Consider the following 17,540-nt stretch of genomic DNA (forward strand, 5'->3'; position numbering starts at 1 on the left):
ACAAAAGAGCAAACTGGCTTAACACGAAATGGACATTTCCAGCTTTAAGTGCTTCTCTGTCAAACAGACACGAGTGGCTACTTCTCTAGAAAAAAAACAAAATGTATTCCTGTCCAGAGAGGAAGTTGCAGCTGTAGAGTTTGCTTCTTACCCAGAGTCACAGGTTTGAAGTCATCTCTGCTTACTAGTGCTATAAGTAATATTTTGTAGTGCCTTTGTTGGTGAATAAGATTATAGCTGCAAATTAAAACTGATTACTCCTTGCTTCTTTACATGGGTTCAACTCAGCTTGGTTACTGATAATAAAATCCGTTTTCACATGTGATGGGATGGGCATATGAGCCTTTGCTGGAGTTTCCTAATATTTTCTTTTAAAAGCGACTCCCTAAAAACTTAATAAAATAAACTTGTATGAGGCAGCATTTTATTAAACTTCACCATTTCCAATAAGCATGTTGATGTTTCTTTGAAGTATTTTTTAAAAGTATAAAAAGTCAATCCATGAGCTAATGAAAAGTGTCACCACAACTTTATTTGCCCACGTAAGTGGGACTCAAGGCAACTGCCGATGGAAGTACTCACACTTCTTGCCACGCAGCTGGCTATCTGAAAAATGTTCTAATGAAATGATTAAGGAAATGCAATGAATCTGAAAGATTGTAAAGTTTTTTAAAGGAAGTATATAAAATATTTTAATATTTTAATATGGTAGCGAGGCACTAGGCATTATGTGGTTTCTGTGTCCAGTTCACCTTGTCTGAGTACTAATCAGAAAGAGCTCTCACTGTGGAGTTACTGGAAGAAACATCCCTGGTGTCACAGAGAGAGTTGGCTTGAGCTGGGAGGATATAACAAATGGCTGTTCGTGAAAATTCATCTAAACACGGAGAGATAAAGGCATGCTTAAGATATGGAGCTAATACCAATTGAAGAAACGAGACAATAAGGTGTGTGGAGATGATGGTACTAATTAAGGAAAAGTTGATACATTGGGCAGTGTGACTTTTAACCTGGGAATTCACTAAAATGACCATGGAGGTCGGGGGAAGGGACGGTGAGGGGCTCATAGAGCAGTGACTCATGTAAGCCAGTCCTGGAGCAGTCTTACAGTTAAAGAAACGCACACTAAGCCCACATTCTGGCCTTTTCTTGTGCTGTCCTCAGGTATTTTATGGAGTCAAATTAAGCAGTCCTTGAAAGCTCAAAACTCATTATTAACTTTTCCTTGATCTTCCTATTATTTAGCTAATTCTCCTAGGGCTGGAAAGAAAAAAAAAAATTGTCATTAATGCCACCTCTTTCTTTTCATCCCACCCTACTCCCCTCTCACCTCTCCTTCCCAGCTCAGCTTGTTCCGTGGGCCACTTCACACTCTGCTATAGCACACACAGCATTTCCACCCTATCTCCTTCTCACATTAGACTTCTGAGTTACCCACTTCTTCTGCCCTTTACTTTGTCTGTTTATCATAAGATTTGGTTTATGCAGAATCCTGCCATTCTTTCATGCTAGTCGGAAAGGACAGGTAGAGCCCACCCAGGCAGATCCGATGGTGGTGATGGGGAATCCACAGATGCTCATGCTGCATAATTCTTGCTTCAACAAATAAGAAATGGAACAGTTGACGTTGGTGCATTTTCACATTGTTTTATGGAAACCTTTGTATATGCTGCCTGGTATGATTTCACACTGGGTTACAGGCCACAGGAAATAAGTTTAATGTCCCAGATTCTCCATTAACTGGTGGTTGTCCAGGTCTCCTAATCACTCAGGGGCCAGATTCTCTTTATCTGCAAAGATAAACAAATTCCTAACATTATTGTGCAAGTTGAATTAGGTTATCGAAAGTTAAATATTCCTTGGAAACAGCAAAACACAAATGGTTGTTATGTCTTCTTAATTGCCTCAAGTCACTGACAATTCCACATTTCCCTTCTAATACCCAATGATACCTGCTGTCTGTAACCTCCCACTTGCTTTCTTATCCCTGATTATGAGAAGAGAGTTTCAAAGTAATACAATTTCAAAGTAAAGGGGTACGCAATAAAGAGTATTGGGGTGAAAACAGGATAAAGTCAAGAAATTTGAGGCTGATGATACTATGATGTAAGCTGATCATAAATAGCAGGTGCACAGCATTCATCTATTCTTTCATTATATGGCCAAGAAACTGGAAGTGCTGATTAAAGACCAGGTGCTTTTCTGGAGAGAGAATCCTTTTTCCATTTTCTTTTCACTGTCCTGAAGAGGGGATCCCATTTGAGTAATATGTGACCTCTCCTCTTTCTCCTACTTTCAATAAAGTGACTTTCCAGACTGCCTGACTCAGTTTTGTTCTCTGCACCCTGTTTATCCTACTGAGAAAGACTGTGATGATTCAGGGTTGTGACTGGGTGGGCAAATTCAATTCAGAGGAACAGTATAACCAGCTTACTCAATTATCAGCTCCAAAGACACACTCTTTAATCTAGACTGTATCAGCAGTGAAAGTGATGTTTTTAATCCTCATTTGACTGACTTGCTTGATTCCCTACAATGTAGGCATGGAAGCAGTATTTTTCCTTTTATTAAATAACCCTTGCCTTACGTCAGGTACTATTCAGAATAAATGTAACAAAATTTGACCTTAAACTATTTTTAATAGGTAAGATGAAAGAATGAACACAAAGATAATTTAGGTTAGATGATTCAGAAACCTTGGTTTTGAGTCTCGACTTTACCATTTACTAGCTGTGTGCTTCGGTGAAAGTTGGCTTAATCTCTTTGAGATTTAATTTCCTCATTCGTAGGAAACGAGTCATAACCGCTGCCTCACAGAGATGATATGAGGATCAACTGCAATACTGATGCAAAAAGTTTTATAAACTCTAGAGCTAAGTAAACTCTTGTGTTTTTATTATTCCTATGGGAACTAGGTTCCCAGCTTGTCTTCCTCCCACGCCCACCTGCTCCCCCAGCCCAGCTCCTGCTCTGATTATTTACCTGGCATACCACAATGTTTTTCTTGTCTCCAAACACGGATTGGGCCCATGGCCACTGCTTCCAACACCACAGACTAATGTCCATGCTATATTTCACCCAGCATGAATTGCTGTCCTCAGACCAACTGTTGGGTTCTGTTCAGAGAGTTTCTGTGATTAATCATCTTTCCTTTCACTTTTTGCATATAGATGATTGTCATATTTCCTAGCTTTGTGCTTTCTATATTGCCCTAAACATACCGCTGTTTTCTGTTATTGAGAATTTCCTTAGTTACTTGCCATGCATTTGTAGCAGTGTGTAGGATCTCTGTGTCATAGGACTCTTGCTTGTCTTGCTCTTCCTTGAGCACTTAGATTTCCTGCTGGTCACAAAGCCCAGTAGTAGACACTGGCCATCCACATTATTCAGTCCTCGTGTCTATCATGAAGGACGGCTTTCGTAGAGGTTATAGTCCTGGGCTCTGGAGTCAGACACCTCCTCCACTTAGAACTGTGCACTCTTGCTTATGTAACTCGCTTTTTATACCTCACTTTCCTCATCAGAAAATAGAGTAATGGTAGCTAGAAAATATTAGAGTTATCATTAAATGGAAATAAATGGGCTAATAATTAGTACAACACCTGGCATATATCACTCAGTGACATTATTTGCTGTCGTTATTGTCAACTAAAATAAAATGTCTCTTTCTAACAACTCTGTTTCTTCCAAGTTAATAGATGAAAAATAAAAAATGTTCCAAAGGAAACAAAAAAGTAGGAAGAGCAAAGAGGTTGTTAGTCTTTTTTTAGCCTGCTCTAAATAAATATCTACTCAACAGAAATGAATGCGAATCTATGAATCTATAATATTCAGAGAGATAAATGCACAAAAATACCTGTACACACACATATACACATATATACATAGCTACATATACCTGCATATAAACCTACACGTGCATATGTGTGTATATATCCATCTATAAATTTATATATGTATATATAAGGAAGAAATAGGAAGAAACCTCAGCATTCTACCTTCTGCACGTTATGATATATTGTAATATTCAGAAGGTAGACTGTTGAGTTCTCTTCTCTGCTTTTTAAATAGGTGATATATGATGCTCAAGTCATATGAGTTGTAGCGTGAGTTAGCTCCAAATAAAAATGTATGACCTTTAGACCTTACAATCCAAGTCACTTTTGGTAAAAGCAGCTGAAAGTTACATTTATAGAACTTATTCAGAGATTTTCCAGATAATAAGGATTGAAGAGAAACACCAAAGACGGCCCCAGAATAGCAACTAGGGCATTCCCTTTGACAGCTGCGGCAAATCTAGTGGAGCTTTAAATTAGTCTCGGAACTGAATTGAGACTCTGAAACCTGACTAGCTTACTAACAATAGTGTATGGTGCTGAGCAACTACCAAGTGGGGGGAAATGTTTAATAGAGAAAAAATCATAAAACATGTTATTCACATTATTTAATGGCATTTATGAATTATTAGAGAGAAAAATCCAGAAAACCATGTTGTACATGTCAATTCCTTTCTAGTTACAATTGCAATTGTGACTGAAAATAGATGCAATTGCAGATACGTTTTGAGAATGGAACTACTATTTCTCTTTGTAAACTCTTTTGGATAAAGATACTCATGCCCCATCTACATGAGCTCAGTTATTCCACCATTACTGTATAATTTGGCTCTGACATCTCTCTTATGTGTTGTTAGGCAGGGTGAGAGAGATGGTTATTGATGACAGAGCGATAACAATCTCTGGATCTAATACGGAAAGAGATTCCATCCTTGACCTTGGTAATGTACGCCAGCATTTATTAATCCTCACTGCCAGGGTTCCCAGCCAATTCCTTTGCTCTGCACCCAGGCTGAATGGGGGTTGGTTAGATGCTACCCTAGGAGTGGGGCCTGAAATCCTGGAGCAGATTCCCAAAGGCATGCATGGGCTCCACCAAGTGGAAGAGCTGCCTGGAAAGTGTCTCCACCTTTCCTTATTTTGGCAGTATCAGTTTGGGGATGTTGAGGTTAATGCAGAGGCATTGTTGTTCAAACATAATCCAGAAATGAGGTTTCAGATGGAAATGAGGCTTCCAGGTTTTAAGAGTATTGTAGATGGAACTGAATTCCTTTGATTTTCAAAATATGATGGAAGAAAATACAGGATAATGTGTTTATAGTTCTCGGCTATGGAAGGCCTTGTGAAGAAGGGCTTAAAATTCAGAAGACTTCGAGAAAAAAAAAGGTTATCTACGGCAAATGCAAAAACTTATAGTTGGGAGGAAATACCATAAATAACATGAAAACTTAAGAGGCACTAAGTTGGACATGGTGGCTCATGCCTGCAATCCCAGCACTTTGGGAGGCCAAGGCAGGGAGATCATCTGAGGTCGGGAGTTTGAGATCAGCCTAACCAACATGGAGAAACCCCGTCTCTACTAAAAATATAAAATTAGCTGGATATGCTGGTGCATGCCTGTAATCCCAGTTACTCGGGAGTCTGAGGCAGGGGAATCAGTTGGACCTGGGTAGCGGAGGTTGCAGAGGGCCAAGATCGCATGTTTGCACTCCAGCCTGGGCAACAAGAGCAAAACTTCGTCTCAAAAAAAAATAAAAAAAGGTAAGAGGCACTGGCACTGTGGAAAAAGTATTTGCAACACAGGATATACATATGATTCATATTCTTAATACTCAGTGACCACAAATCAATGAGAAGGATAAATTGCTCAAGAGAAAAAAGGAACAAGATAAGAACCTGAAACTAATTCATAAAAGAATAAAAAAATAATAAGCTCTATAAAATGCTGATTACAGACAAAGGCAATTAAAGTAATGGGATACCATTTTTATTCACTAAATTTCCAAAACTAACAAGCAAATAAACAGAGTGACTGTAACATCCCAGCTTGTCAAGGATATGGAAAAACAGCATATATGACAGTGTTGGTGGCACTATATTCTGACGTCACTTTTTTGAAAGGTCATTTGGAGGTTTTTCATAAAATAAAAAATAAATGATTTTATTATTCAGCAGTTTTAGTTCTTGACAATGATCATGCAGAAATATCTACTTGTGTGTAATGATACATACACAAGTGTGTCCAATCAATACTACTCCTGAGGTCAAATGGAGATAATCCAAAAGTACTTAATAGAGGAAGTTATAAGTTAATGTGGTAAATCTATACAATCTAGTTATATGCAGCATTAAAAACAACCACTGATCAAGGCAAACTTTTCAAGATATATTTTTCAGTTCAAAAAGCAAGTTATATGGCAATGTGATAACATGTTTATAAAATAAATTGTGAGTGCATGTGAATGTGCATACAAAATAGAAAAAGTCTAAAATGCTATATGCCAGTCTTCCAGTTCTGATAACTTCAGTTGGATGAATTGGATGTAAAATACTTACCTTTTTCTCTCTCTCTAATTATATGTAAAATAAGAAATATTTTTATTTTTTATATTTCTCATATATATGATACATTCACTTCAAATATGTAAAATATGAATACTTATAAGCTATAAAGCTATGGGGTTTAATAAATTGCTTTGTATAATTATTACAGAAAAAGAATCTCACTGTTATTTCTAATATCAGGGTAGCTTAAAAAGATCTTTGGCATGATATATAATGCATTATAAGTGCATTAAATATTAAGTCAACAACCATCAAAATAAATAATAGTTTCCTACTGCCATAATATTGCATATTGAAATGTGAGACATTTTAAAATTATCATCTGAAATCAGAAGAAACAAATTGGAAAATTTTTAAGAAATTACTTAGAGAGAACTTTCCATTTTGATGATAACACCAGTAGTTGTGCTTGTAGCACAACCTTCTTAAAAAGCTTTAAATACCTGTTGTGGAGGCTTTTTTGCTCCCCTTAAGTTCTAAGCAAGCATAGAAATAAATTTTACAGTTTACATATGGCAGAACCTGTCCGTGTGTCTCTGCCTCATTTAATATCCATGAAGGATACAGGGGTGGAAGGATTCTCAGTGAAGGCATAACCTAACTCTTCATTTTGCAAATGAGAAAGCTCAGGTTGAGAGACAAGAAATAATCACTGAGGATGAAGTTGTTTTAACTTCTGTAGCTTTACTATATAGTTTACTATCTGGTTGGGCTAGTCTTCTCATCATTTCTAGAATTTTCCTGGCAATTATTTCACACAGTGAGGATCGTTACTAAGCCTGTGGGAGGACTGGAGAGGCTGCCCTTCTGTGTCTTCTTAATATCCATGTTGCTGTGGACCTCAATGTTAAAAAATACCATACCCCTACTCCTATGAATGCAGTTCCAGAGAAGGAAAGACATTTTATGCTAAGATAAAGAGGCTCCGAAAAGATGCATGATGGCAACAGAATGTAAGGTCTCTGTGGCAGCCTGGGGATGCACAGCTTTGAGGGGGTCACTGGGCTGGACTGGGCCTGGACTTTCAGTGGCCATCTGGCTTGCTGAGTACTTGCTTTTCTTCACTAACACATGAACTCCCGAGAAGGAAGAAAAATATAGGCTGAAGCCCAACTAGTCACTGCTCCATGTTTAAGAATATTCCCTTTCCCATGCAAAGAGAATTGAAATTTGGAAGGTAGTAATTTATATTTATATTCTTTATTCATGACAGAGGTTATTTGTTCATAAAAATAGTTGTCAGGGATGAATAATTTACATAAGAATGTAGTTTAAAATCACAAAGGATTTCAACTTTCTGGGTCATTCTGCTGACAATTTGAAAAAAGTACTTCTTTGTGCACACAAATGTTCATTTGGTTTATTGCCATTTGCAGCTCTTACTTAAGTGGAGAAAGGAAATTTCCTCACTCCAGTTCCTAGTGTTCCAAGCTTAATAGGTCTGTCTCTTTCTCTATTTTCATCATTATTTCACATATTTCAAAGTTATATAGTCCATCTTTGAATGTATATTTTCCATTTTTCTTCTTGTATTATGTTCATCTTATTTCTTACTGTAATGCGAAGAAAAATCCATATTCAGCTTAAATCCATCTAATTTCTGGCAAGTGTAAGAGACTGTGTGAGACTCATATTTTGTATCATTGAACCTGCAAAATTATGTCAGATAAGTATTACTAGTATCAAGATAGGAAAACTGAGTCTCATAAAGAGGAGCTACATCTCAAAGTCCAATAGCAAGCTGATGCTGGAGAAAGACATTTAGGTGGGTCTGAATCAGCCACGTCTTACTTATCCCTCTGACCTCATCACATACTACTTTTCTCTTTCCCTACTAAGCTGTAGGCATAATGGCTTTATTTCTCATCCTAAGGACTTTGCATTAACTCTCTCCTTTGCCTGATCATCTTTTCATGATGATCAACATAATGGTGGACCCATCCTTTCATTTTGATTTCACTGTAATTATCACCTCCTCCAATAATTCTTTCTTGCCTAGTGCAGTCAGTTACACAATACTTTTCTCATACCAATGTACTTTTAACTCTCAACATAGTCCTAAGAAATATCTACTACATTTCCTGCCTATTTTTAAAAATCAATCTCCTTTTATAAAAGTACACGCTCCACAAAAGCACAAACATTCTATTGTTTCTCGCTGTTTCCCTCAGCACCTAGAACGTCACCTGGATGGTGCCCAGTATTGGAATGATTGGATGACTGTCTCTCACTTCCTGAGACCAAAATAAATATAAGGGAGAGTTGGCACATGAGAAAAGTTTAAACCCTGGCTTTAGCCCTCAGGATTTGTAACCCAGCTCCTGGTGTGTCTTCATGCAGAAAAAGCCCTATGCAGTCAGATTAAGACTATGGTGTAGATTTGTCAGATACTAAAAATAAGTATGCAGATATAAATTTTCAGGGGACCAAATTTATTCCAGATATTTAAACTAATTTTATATTGATAACCTAAACTTACAATATGTGTCTCAAAAAATACCACATACCAAGGACTTACTGCAAAGTAAGTATGGAAGAATAACGTGCCCACATTTTGAAGCCTTTCTTTACCTGGAAAAGCATGATATGGCAAGATACCCAGGAGAAGACTTGAAGGAGTTTTTGATGAAGAGTAAGAAACAGAGACCAAGTGAACAGAACAGAGGCCAGAGACTGTGGTCTCCCTGAAAGTAGAAATTATGCAGCTATTTCTGAGTGTTCTCATTCCCTGTGATTGTACCTCTGATTCTCACCTTATCATTACCCATAGAAGACAAAATGCACATCTACTGAGTGATTGAGAGTCTATGGAATTCAAATCCAAGGGAGAAGACATGGTTCTTATCTCCTAAGTAATTTTTTTGTATAACTGATACAAACAGCTTCAATTCCAAATGGAATGTATATTAGGCATAGTAAGGTCTGGGACTCTCCAGGGTCAGTTGGAGCTTACTATGGGAGGGATCTGAAGACCCCATTAGAGTTTTGCTTTCCTTAGCATGAGTTGGTGGAATGATTAAGTGATTAAATTTGTGGGAGGCCATTGTTTTGACCAAGCTTCTGCACTCAGCCCCAGCAGACCAGACCAAACCAGAATAAAGGCCTTCATGCCAGGTCATGAAACTAAACTTTGAAATGGGCCTGTTTCTCCCGAAGCAGTAGATTCACAGCAGCTGATCAGAAGGGCCCAGTCTTTCTGAGCTGGCATGATGAGGAAGTCTCTTTGTTGTATCTCTGCAAGGGAAGTCACTTGGAAACAACCAATCTGCTTTGGCTGCCTATTTCTGCTTTCTTCCGTACTTTATTGCCTACAGAGTCCACTCCCTCTGCTCAGCTCATCAGCGTGCCTGTGGATCCACAGCTGGAATGCAGCTCAATTCATGGATCGTGAATAAAAGACAGTTAGATTTTAAACTAAACTTGTTGAAATTGTGTTTTTTTGAGAGTACTAAAATTGTATTTTCATAAACTCAATATGAATCCAAAGTCTAGTGTGAAATTGGTTGTCATTCATTATCAGACACCATCATCAACCATCCTATCACTTATTTATCCGCATTTCAGAAAGAAATGTAAAATAAGAGTAGCATTTTTTATTTTTCTATTTTTTACTCATCTTATATAAAGGTATTTTGGTTCTATTCCATTTGGATATAGTTGTTATGTCTTCAGATTTCTATGTTTTCTTACCATTCTTTTAAAATTTAAGTTTTTCTAATTGTAAGTTTTTCTAATTATAACTTTTATAGTCATGAGAAACAAAAACGCCTTTCACATATTTGCCACCCAAGGAGAACTACTATTTTGGTGTACTTCTTTATGTGTTTGTTTTACAGATATAGAATCATCACAAATATTGAATTTTAGTTACTGTAATCGGATGAATTGGTACATAAATTTTCAGTTTTTAATTAATGCCAAATGTTCCCAGTAAGAGGAGATAACAATTTACTTAACTATTTTGTCAACACTGAATATAGAATAGGTTTCTATTTTCCCTTTTTTTATGTAAAGCGGTTTTATATTTTAGAATATTTTTAATCTGAATATCTTATGTCGTAAATTCAGATTTTTATTGCAGATGATTGCCTTATTGAACAGTGAGAAAGGGTGAGAAAATTTTAAGTTGCTTTAATAACTATTTCCAGACTGTTTTCAGAAGTCTGGGACATATATCGCCTCAGCAACGCAGACATAAGATTTCTATTTCACATACACTCATCAGCATTAGAAAACATGTTAGAAATAGAACTGTAACTTTACAAGTGAATAAATAGATTTCTTCATGAATTTCTTTTAACATTTTCTTGTTTACATAATGAGGGAAAATATTTTCAATATACATAGTGAACCTTTCCTTCTTTGTTAATTGTTACTTGCTTTTCATAAATATCAGTGCTGCCATTTCTATAGTAATAATTCTATTTTTTCAATGAGGATGAAACAAGTAAAGGCCAGGCCTCTTTTCAGAGCTTTAAGTCATTTAAATGTATAGAAACACCTCACAGCAAAGACAGAAATGAACTATGCAATTTTACATTATCATCTCAATTGTGCTTAGGCAAAATATTGCAAGAACATTTTTTTTTTTAAAGAGGAAGAAAAGGTTCAGGGAGTTGTAATAATTTGTCTATGGTCAGACATCTAGTAAATATTATCATTAGGGTTCTAAGACTGTAATTTCAAAATTTCCTACTGCATCTGAAGCCCTCACTGAGGACATGCAAAGCCCCGGGAGAGACACTCTGGGGAGGATGGTGAGCTTTCGTAACAATTATCACAGTACTCCTATCTACCAACGTACGCATTTTCATAAAATCAATCATCCAGAGCTATGCGCCAGAGCAAAAAATATAGCCACAGGTGGCATTAGCTTTCACCTGTTAAGGGGCACTTTAGACTTACCAGCAAAGACATTTTCCAATTACCTGTACCATCTGAACCTAACGGGATTCTTAGAATAGAAGCTCATGTATAAGACTCCGCTCTTCTTCAATCCCTTTATCTGTGTCCTAAGTGCAGAATGCCATCTCTTGCTGATCTCTGCTTATGGAGTTGGCATTTGCTACACATGTTTCAAATGCACATGGTATTTGAAAAATGATCCTTCATCTGAACCAGCTTTGGAGAACTCATTCCACAGGCTGCGCACAAAGCTAGGGATATAACGTAGGCCTGGGAGGCACAGGAAGAGAGCAGATGGTTTTTGAGTATCTGATAAAAGCCAGCCAGCCAATGTGTGTTTTCAAATGCTGAGATGACTTTTGTTTTTGGTTCACCTCACTTGGGTCATTCCTCAGCAACCTATCATTAATCAAACAATTTGTCCCGCTTATAACTTCATGGGTCTGAGTTGCAAACATTTGTGAAACTGTCATATTTGAAAATTAACTATTGACCAATTGAAGCCCTCTGATGTTCATTGCATTATTATCAGATGAGAAAGTTTCCACAGCTACTTATGAATATGCTGACTGTTTGCATTCACATTTTCTGGATATCCTCTGATTTTGAAATGGAAATTATCATGAAAGAAATTGATTTCCAAGTTTATTGGTCTCAGAGCAGTGTAGATGATGCTCAAGTTCCATTAGAACGAGGCTATTTAATATGTGAAACTCACAGAGAAGGGCATTAAGTATCAAAAGAGCCACTTTGCCCTCAGTTGTCGTTCTTGCTCGGTACTCTCCCTGCTGGTGCTATCTCAGGGTCTAGATTGGATGGAAACGCATGTGTCTTGGATAAGGCATTTTTTTGGGGGGGTTGTGTTTATTGAACACCTTTATTGATGAGTATGAAAGGGAGACAGGGAAATGCCAATAAAGGGAAATTTGTTAATTGTCTTCTTTCTTTTAAAACACACTGTTAACGTCTTTTAGCCTCTTCCATCGTTTCTTCTTTTCCTCCTTCACTTCTTCCTTCTTATTCCACATATCACAAATGTAGGATGCAAAAACCTGATGATAGTATTTGTAATGTCTTGGCCGACTGACAGAGGCAACAATATTCTTTTTTAAAAAATTTTATTTTTTTAAATTGTATTTTAGGTTTGGGGTACACGTGCAGATCATGCAGGATTGTTGCATAGGTACATACATGGCAATGTGGTTTGCTACCTCCATCTCCATCATCTATATCTGGCATTTCTCCCATGTTATCCCTCCCCAACTCCCTAACCCTCTGTTGTCCCTCTCCAGTCCCCGCCAACAGACCCCAGTGTGTGATGCTCCCCTCCCTGTGTTCATGTGTTCTCATTGTTCAACACCCACCTATGAGTGAGAACATGCAGTGTTTGCATTTCTGTTCTTGTGTCAGTTTGCTAAGAATGATGGTTTCCAGATTCATCCATGTCCCTACAAAGGACATGAACTCCTACCTTTTTATGGCTGCATAGTATTCCATGGTGTATATGTGCCACATTTTCCTTGTCCCGTCTATCATCGATGGGCATTTGGGTTGGTTCCAGGGCTTTGCTGTTGTAAACAGTGCCACAATGGATATATATGTGTATGTGTCTTTATAATAGAATAATTTATACTCCTTTGGGTATATACCCAGTAATGGGATTGCTGGATCAAATGGAATTTCTATTTCTAGATCCTTGAGGAATCATCACACTGTCTTCCACAATGGCTGAACTAATTTACACTCCCATCAATGTGTAAAGTGTTCCTATTTCTCCACATCCTCTCTGTCATCTGTTGTTTCCAGATTTTTTAATTGATCGCCATTCTAACTGGCATGAGATGGTATCTCAATGTGGTTTTGATTTGCATTTCACTCATGACTAGTGATGGCCTCATGTCTTCTTTTGAAAAATGTCTGTTCATGTTCTTCACCCACTTTTGAATGGGTTTGCTTGTTTTTTCCTTGTAAACCTGTTTTAGTTATTTGTAGATTCTGGATATTAGCCCTTTGTTAGATGGGTAGGTTACAAAAATTTTTTCCCATTCTGTTGATTGCTGGTTCACTCTAATGACTGTTTCTTTTCCTGTACAGAAGCTCTGGAGTTTAGTTAGATCCCATTTGTCTATTTTGGCTTTTGAGCAACAATATTCTTAACAAACAGGGCCTGAGCAAGGGGAGAAGTGTGAGGCTGAGTCTGTCAATGCAGGGGCAGATCCAATCTTTATTTAAAAGTGGGGCATTTTCTTCATCATGGACTTTGCTTTACATTTGATTCTTTTAAATATTGCAATAAATACTATACATTTTGATTACTGAATTTACTGACATGTCTTATATTTTGTGCTAGCAGCAAGTGCCTCTCTTGTCTTACCCTAGCGTGTCTCTATTAAGGAGTATGGTAAACCCCTGTAGAAACATGAGTACAGTAGAAAAAAGCTAGGACAGTCTCTGTACAGAAATTAAACTCATCTGCTAGAAGCTATAAGAGACAAACCACCATGGCACGTGTATACCTGTGTAACAAACCTGCACTTTCTGCACATATACCCCAGAACTTAAGGTATAATAACAACTAAAACAAAAAAAAAAGAAAACTCAAATCTTCCAAAATCACCTTGGATCCTGGGGGAATAGTGGTGCCGTCAAATTCTCTAGCTAACCCTTTAGCCACGGTTACATTTGCATTAATCCATTACTTTTGAACAGGTTCTACGACCATCCTACTTCTGTGCTTTTAAACAACAAAATAATATTTACTCTGAAGTAGCATATTAATTCAAATTATTTTGCCCCAAATAAGAGATTATTTTGAAATGTGGCATTGATGTTTTTATCAATAATGACTATTATATATGCAGTGTCCCCTTAACTGGGATGTTCCATTGGCTCAAATAATTTTCAGAATCACATCTTGACTTTTAAAAATGCCATTTGTTTAAAAATACCTGTGATTGGCTGGGCGCGGTGGCTCACACCTGTAATCCCAGCACTTTGGGAGGCTGAGGTGGGTGGATCACGAGGTCAAGAGATCGAGACCATCCTGGTCAACATGGTGAAACCCTATCTCTACTAAAAATATAAAAAATTAGCTGGGCATGGTGGTGCGTGCCTGTAATCCCAGCTACTCAGGAGGCTGATGCAGGAGAATTGCCTGAACCCAGGAGGTGGAGGTTGTGGTGAGCCGAGATGGCGTCATTGCATTCCAGCCTGGGTAACAACAGCGAAACTCCGTCTCAAAAAAAAAAAAAAATACCTGTGATGTATCTAAAGCCTTTTTCTCCTTAGCTGTGTGAAGTTTAAAGAGTGAATAGTATTATTTCTATATATTCTGCTTAGTTAGTTATCAGAGTCTTTTCACTGTATTTTTATAATTCTTCACAGTAGGTTTGGTTAGTGGTATGATTACCAGGCTGAGAGGGTTTTAAATACTTTTATGTTCAAGTACACATCACACCAAATATAACACCATGTACTTGCTATCCCAGTTACACACATCTGAAAGGAAGAGTTTCCTGAGGCATAACTCTCTCTGCATTAGTAGTTCATCTTATTTCAGAGACTATCTTTGAGTAATTACTACTCACGTCTCCAGTAAAGACAATATTCAGTTTATTGAAACATCCTATTTCTCAGTCACATACCCCCTTCAGCCTATAGTATTCTTTTATTTATTCTGCCCCTTACTGCTGAATAACTCACAGAATGTGCAGAATAATTAAATATCCTCATGATCTCCAGTGCTAGGATTGAGAAAAACTAGAAGAAACAAAGAAAACTTCAAGATGGCTCTATGTGGTTCTTTTCATGTAATAGTTTAAGATGTCTATTTTTCTTTAGGGTCTATGGTTTGTTGTTAGTTTCCTACTATTCCAAATTTAAATTTATTTAAATAAGTCCCATTTGGAAATTCGCAGAGGAGTGAGTCTACTTGCCTTTCACCCAGGGAGGAGTAAACATCTGTCCTTGATAAAGCTCATAATTAGTGCAGCTAAGGCAGAAGATGAAATAAGGTGAGGACGATAAGTTGAAAGCAGACCTGGGGTGTGAAGCAAAGGAAGAGAAAAGAGTAAATATTAAGCAAAAATCCACACTAAGGGCTTAAGGTTTATATACCCCCAGACCCCTGGTCCCCTTCCCAATGGCCCAGCCAAAAATATTCATGGAGGCTGACTCCATGCATCATGCCACACTGGCAGCTGCACTTTGAGCCCAGATCACAAATTCATAATGCAGGTCCCCTCTTCGTGAAGAAACATCTGCATCTGCCTAGGTCTCCCCTTGGCAGAGGGCACATTTGTCATCCCCAGGGAAGGGTATTTGTTGGAGCAGCTGTGAGAGGACACTGCACAGAAGGACAGAGGTGCCTGCTGGTGCTTTTTCCAGGTTGGTCTGCTTTGTGGTAATAAAGTCCAGGAATGTCTAAACGTGGACTTGTCCAAAAGAAGAAGGTTGTTTTTGTTGGAATGTCTGGGGTTTTATTCATGTTCCCCAAGATTCCCATTTCAGAAGCTTTAAATTTTATGGGTATTTTTAAAGCAATAAAACAGTGAGTTCTTAAATATGGTTCTAGGACAGAGAACCCCCCAAAAGTCTAGCTTTGGTTCACCAAGAAAGTCCATGCCAAATGCTTTGACCGTCATCTGAACCTTTCCCCTCCCTGCCCACCACAATCCAACATTTTCCACTCATAACATCATGACATTATAACTGTGCTCTCTGGCAATTGTGTCATTGGTGATTAGTAAAACACTGAAACAATGACATCATGTCTATAAAATAATCACAAAAAATGCCGAATATTACTAAGTCTCAGAATGGAATTTGAGCAACGCCTGTGGTGACTGGGTTCACTTTATATATTCTGATCTTGCAGAATTTGAATAGGTTTACTTTCCACCTCCTTCTCTTTCCCTAATTTTGCCCTTTTCCCATTTCTCCACTTTCTCAGCCCCTTCCTTTCCCAAGGAGTTTGCAATAAGAAGACCTGTTAAGTTTCAAAATCACCCAATTTACTCTCTGATCTTTACTGGAAGCTTTTCTTCATTTCCAGCTAGAAGCACAGCTCTTCTGTAGATGCAGGTACTGTTTGAGCTTCCAGACACTTCACAGTTCACAAGCAGTGGTCGAAGTATGGAAATTTTAAAGCACACACATTGTCCAGATGAACGCAAATAAAACCCTGTCTTGCCTACTTGGATCATGGAAACCAGGAATACAGATCACAAAAGTAATGGAATGTAAGAATTGGAATTCAGTCCAACACCTTCACCGACTGTCTTGAACATTTTAAAAACACAGTAGGCTTTTAAGCTTAAGCCAAAGTGAATTGTAAAGGAAATACCATCCATGTGGTAAAACATCAAAATGCCCTGCACCATTTGCTAAGTCACTGGGTTCTCTCAACTCATTATTGTTGCTGAATCTTCAATTAACCTCAAAGTTTATATCTGTAGAAGAAGTGCATGTACAGAATTACAGATATTAAGAACATGTTCTCCTTTTCCTATGCTCCTGATAGTACCCTCTTACCATTAGTAATCACTTTGAGTTTTTTTTAAATTTTATTTTAGCAGTGGTCTAGCATTCATGCTGTAGACGTATTTTTTGAAGTGTGACATGAAACCCAAGGGTTGCTCAAATATATTTTAAAGACTATCTTGGAATAAGAGCAGGTAAGGAGATCTCCCGCTTCTCTTTATTTCACAATAACTCACTTGTTTGGATATAAATTTCCAAAAGACAGGAACTTTACTGAGGTACCACCCTGTTCTTTGTGCAGAGTAGATGCTCAGTAAACATGTGTAGGAATGAATGGTGAATAAATGCTGTTCCATATATTTTTTTATTTAAAAAAATAAAGTTTGAAAATTACTATCATCTTTCACTTTTGCAGTGCCTTGACATGATTGCTAAAAGTGCTTTGGCTGGCAGTGAACTCACCTAACTCCCCGTCAAGATTTCTGAATGTGGGGCATCAACACCCCAAGCAGCCTCATTACTACCCTATTGAAAGGGTTGATTCTTTGACTCTTGTGCTCATTTTGCATCAGCGAGTCCTGCTACAAAGATCCTTGAACACGTGGTGATTTTAATGGGGCTAATAGATTTTGAGATTTCAAATTAAGCACCTAGAAAAGGACCCAAACTGGGCAGCTCTTTTAACAAGTCTTCCTGTTCAGTGGCCCGTTTAGCATAGAAACTTCATGTGAACTCTCTAGGTGACCTTTTCCC

At 37.7% G+C, this 17,540-nt stretch overlaps 1 long non-coding RNA gene across 1 annotated transcript; it reads right to left on the reverse strand.

Moving 5' to 3' along the window:
- Positions 1-1,609: 1,609 nt before the first annotated feature.
- Positions 1,610-16,525, reverse strand: LOC144582841 (uncharacterized). Its single transcript, XR_013536292.1, has 3 exons — positions 16,323-16,525; positions 15,242-15,345; positions 1,610-1,790 (listed from the first exon to the last, which is right to left on the reverse strand). It is a non-coding gene; the product is annotated as an uncharacterized LOC144582841 (long non-coding RNA).
- Positions 16,526-17,540: the final 1,015 nt, after the last annotated feature.

This window comes from Callithrix jacchus, chromosome 5 (assembly GCF_049354715.1).
Source record: "Callithrix jacchus isolate 240 chromosome 5, calJac240_pri, whole genome shotgun sequence".
Classification (NCBI taxonomy): Eukaryota; Metazoa; Chordata; class Mammalia; order Primates; family Cebidae; genus Callithrix; species Callithrix jacchus.